Source organism: Saimiri boliviensis (assembly GCF_048565385.1).
Source record: "Saimiri boliviensis isolate mSaiBol1 chromosome 16 unlocalized genomic scaffold, mSaiBol1.pri SUPER_16_unloc_1, whole genome shotgun sequence".
NCBI classification, from domain to species: domain Eukaryota; kingdom Metazoa; phylum Chordata; class Mammalia; order Primates; family Cebidae; genus Saimiri; species Saimiri boliviensis.
In genome coordinates, this window is record NW_027412499.1 from 39,897 (window position 1) to 44,779 (window position 4,883).

At 48.9% G+C, this 4,883-nt stretch overlaps 1 pseudogene; it reads right to left on the reverse strand.

Annotated features, from left to right (window-relative positions):
• Positions 1-1,635: 1,635 nt before the first annotated feature.
• Positions 1,636-2,263, reverse strand: LOC141583149 (YTH domain-containing family protein 1 pseudogene; annotated as a pseudogene).
• Positions 2,264-4,883: the final 2,620 nt, after the last annotated feature.

Consider the following 4,883-nt stretch of genomic DNA (forward strand, 5'->3'; position numbering starts at 1 on the left):
AAAGGTGCCTTTGGACATTCCAGAGTGGATGGGAGTACAGGATGCAAAGAGAGATATCTGGCTCTAAAACAAAAGTGGAGCTGTCCAGCAGAATGGTTGTCAATGTGTGCGTTCAACTTACAGAGTTAAACTCATTTGTATTTCAGCAGTTCAGAAACCCTTTCTTCGGAGAATGGAGAAACAGTCATTTCCAGCCCTATGCTGAACACCACCACCATGTCCAATGCTACGGTCCATAGTAGCATTCGGCCTGTCTTTGGAGGGACCATCTACCGCCCTCCGGTGTCTCGACTTCCTCCTTCTGGCAGCAAGCCAGTCGCTACTTCCACCTGTTCAGGGAAGAAAACGCCCCGTGCCGGCAGGCAGGGAGCCGACAAGGGGATCCCGGAGCTCAGCGGCAGCATCCCGAGTGCGAGAACTTTCAAAGGCTTCGACAGCTGATGCTCCTCCTGGCATCCTCAATTCAACCCACATCCGGTCCTGAGAAGCCCTGAGCAGTCAACCAGCTGTGGCTTCCTGTGCCTCGACTGGACCTCATTTTATCAGGGAGGCTTTAGTTTTTCTTGAGCCTAGGTGTGCTCAAAACCCTAGCCTTGGACAGGCTCCGTGACCATGGGCCTATTTAGAGATGTCATGAGGGTTACAGATGAAAATCCACCACAGGTTTAGTGGTCCTACGAGACTTAGTTTTAAACGTTTATGGCAGAAAGTGCGAATTTTCGCATATGGGGCCTGACTTCTTCTCTACCATAGATTCTACTTCTTGAAGTGTGATCAAAAGCTTGTTTTACTTCACCACTGTGTAGGAAAATTATTAACTGTGCCCATCCCTAAGGTAATTCTGACTTGAGGACTTGTAATTAGTAATTAACATCTTTTTTTGTTTAGGGATGTTCAATTAGTGCTTTGGCTGTCAGCTTTGCTCTCCCCTGAAGGCTTGTCCCCACCACACAGGACAGCCTTCTTCCTGATGAGAATGGCTGTGTGTGTCCCAAGTTGAGATGGCCTGCCCTACTACTGCCAAAGAGGTGACAGGAAGGCGAGCACTGCTTTGTTAGATCGTGTTCAGTTCTGTTGCGGAGTGCAACGCCCTTCGTGGGCGGTATGTATGTATGAACACACGTGCTCGTTGGCACTCTTTCTTTGGCATCTGTCCCTGGCTCCAGTCTCCCCCTTTCCGGGCCTGCTATGCCCGAGTTCTTCTACCCCTGCAGTTGCCAGCCGCGTCGGGAGGCTGTTGGCTCCGATGGGTTGGCTTATCTTTGTCGTGGAGATCTGGAACTTTGCACATGTCACTACGAGGGAGTTGTTTTTACTCTAGCATCTGCGATGAGGTGCCCTCTTGACCAACCCTCTCGATCACTACTCTTCCTCAAGCACTATTATTTATTCTTCCTCCTTTTTTTTTTTTAAGCTGACAAAAAAACAATACTACGTTATTAGTGGCTTCTACAAGATTAGAATACATAGAAAAGTAGAAATAAATGCCAGTTCATTTGGGCAAAAATAAACGACAGGAAAGGCAAAGATTCAACACTCGACCCCGCACGGACGACACGCTGGAGCTGACAAAGCACACGCGTTTTAAACGGTTTTCCGAGTCACATGTTAGAACACGTAGGAAACTGGTTCTCCTCATTGTTTGCTTCGATTCTGCCGTTCCTTGCGCGCCACCTCCTCCTCCTCCTCCTCCTCCTCCTCCTCCTCCTGGTGCTTCTCGTAGTGGGCAAAGTCGTCGAAGATGGAGGTCGTGTCGTGTGCTTGTAGGAGCTGATGATTTTCAGCACCTGCTTTGCTTTTTCTAAGGGCACCTCCTGGGTGTCCCGGGAGTTTGTGACGGGTTTGTTGTCGTTGTGCTCCAGTCTGATGTGCCGCAGCTGGTTATTGGGCACGCCCTGAACAGAAATCCACTTGACATCAAACTGCCCCTTCCACTGGTCCTGAGACCAGACCCCAGCAATGGTGCCGTAGTCCACGGGGGACTTCATCTCGGCCACCCCACAAAAATGCCCGCTCCCGTTGACGCTGAAGAGCAGGTAGACGGGCCCCTTGCTGCTCATGCAGCGGAAGGCGCCGTCCAGGCGCGTGTTACCGTGCTCCGTGTGCACCGGATGGAGTACTTGATGGAGCGGTGGATGTCCTCGGAGTAGCTCGTGATGATGAACGCACACCCGCTTTTCAGATTCCAGTCAAACTCTTTAGGGTAATAGCGGTGAGCAGCCTTCAGTTTTTCAAGGACGGGGTGGGATTCGACGCCGGGCATATAAGAATTAGCATTAAGAATGCGTTTAAGGCTGGGCGTGGTGGCTCAAGCCTGTAATCCCGGCACTTTGGGAGGCCGAGGCAGATGGATCAGGAGGTCAAGAGATCGAGACCATCCTGGTAAACAAGGTGAAACCCCGTCTCTACTAAAAATACAAAAAATTAGCTGGGCATGGTGGCACGTGCCTGTCATGCCAGCTACTCAGGAGGCTGAGGCAGGAGAATTGCCTGAACCCAGGAGGCGGAGGTTGCGGTGAGCCGAGATGGCACCACTGCACTCCAGCCTGGGTAACGAGAGCGAAACTCCATCTCAAAAAAAAAAAGAATGCGTTTAAAACACAGAAGACCTGCTTTGTACAAACTGACCTACTGTGTGTTGGTTCCTTTTAGGAAGTTGTATCTATGTTTAGAATCAGTGAGTTAGAAACACGTTTCTTCTAAAAGCTTCCTTTGGACATTCCAGAGTGGATGGCAGTACAGGCTGTAATGAGAAATATCTAGCTCTAAAACAAAAACGGAGCTATCCAGCAGAATGGTTGTCAATGTGTGCATTCAACTTACAGAGTTAAACTCATTTGTATTTCAGCAGTTCAGAAACCCTTTCTTTGGAGAATGTAGAAACAGTCATTTCCAGCCCTAGAGTGGCGTATAAGAGTTAGCAGTACGAATGCATTTAAAACACAGAAGACCCGCTTCTTACAAACTGATCTGCTGTGTGTTGGATCCTTTTAGGAAGTTGCAACTATGTTTAGATTCAGCGAGTTAGAAACACATTTGTTCTAAAAGCTGCCTTTGGACATTCCAGAGTGGACGGGAGTACAGGAAGTAAAGAGAAATATCTGACTCTAAAACAAAAACGGAGCTATCCAGCAGAATGGGTGTCAATGTGTGCATTCAACTTAGAGTTAAACGGATTTGTATTTCAGCAGTTCAGAAACCCTTTCTTTGGAGAATGTAGAATCAGTCATTTCCAGCCTTATAGTGGCATATAATTGTTAGCAGTACGAACGCGTTTAAAACACAGAAGACCTGCTTCCTACAAACTAATCTGCTGTGTGTTGGTTCCTTTTAGGAAGTTGCATCTATGTTTAGATTCACGAGTTAGTAACACAGTTCTTCTAAAAGCTGCGTTTGGACATTCCAGAGTGGATGGGAGTACAGGCTGTAATGAGAAATATCTAGCGCTGAAACAAAAAAGGAGCTATCTAGCAGAATGGTTGTCAGTGTGTGCATTCGACTTACAGAGTTAAACGACACCTCCGGGACAGATGAATATGGTGGGTGCAAGTTCGGAGGTGAGGCGGGTACTTTGCTAGAGCCGAGGAGTTCAAGACCAGCCCAGGCATCAGGCTGCAGTGCATTCGTCTGGCCAAGGCCCATGGCAGCCTCCACTTCCCGACCTCAGGCAATCCTCCCACCTTGGGCTCCAAAAAAGCTGGGACTACAGGCGCCTGCCGTCACGATGCCCGGAGAACTTTTTTTTTTTTTTTTTGCGACGGAGTTTCGCTCCCGTTGCCCAGGCTGGAGTGCAATGGCGCGATCTCGGCTCACCGCAAACCTCCGCCTCCTGGTTTCAAGCTATTCTCCTGCCTCAGCCTCCCGAGTAGCTGGGATTACAGGCACGCGCCACCATGCCCAGCTAATTTTTGTATTTTTAGTAGAGACGGGGTTTCACCTTGTTGACCGGGATGGTCTCGATCTCTTGACCTCATGATCCACCCGCCTCGGCCTCCCAAAGTGCTGGGATTACAGGCTTGAGCCACCGCACCCGGCCAGAAACACATTTTTTCTAAAAGCTGCTTTAGGACATTCCAGAGTGGACGGGAGTGCAGGATGTAAAGAGAAATATCTGGCTCTAAAACAAAAACGGAGCTATCCAGCAGAATGGTTGTCAATGTGTGCATTCAACTTACAGAGTTACACTGATTGGTATTTCACCAGTTCAGAAACCCTTTGTTTGGAGAATGTAGCAACAGTCATTTCCAGCCCTATACTGGCATATAAGAGTCAGCAGTAGGGAGAGAGATCCAAGATCGCTGATCACTAGCAGCTCGGGATTGTAGCTCCCGGTGTAAGCGCAAAGAACGAGAGGACGCCACACCTTCACGTGAATTCTTGTTGCTCACGCACCAGGAGATTCCCGGCGGAGGAGCCCCACGGGTCGCCAGCGCGATTCTTGTGACCGGCGAGGCGGTTTGGCCGGCGCCTCGGAGCGACGGTTCTTGGTGCAGAGTCGGAAAAGCACCATCGATCTTAACGCCGCTGATTTGGTGGGCGCAGTGGGTTGCTCAGATTTCGGCGCTGAGAATCGGTAAGTTGGACGTCCACTCAGGAACCCAATTACAAAGACAGTGAATACAAAGACCACAGATGGATAAATTTATAACGAAGGGAGGAAAACAACCAAAAAAGGCTGAGAATGCCGAAGATCAGAACGCTTCTCCTTCGGGGGGCGGGGGGATCACAGTTCCTCATCAGCGACGGAACAAGGCTTGATGGAGAACGAGTGTGTTCCAATTACAGAAGCAGGCTTCAAAATGTGGATAATGAGAAACTTCTGTGAATTAAAAGAACTTGTTTTAACCCAATCTAAAGTAACTAAGAACTTTGAAAAAAGATTT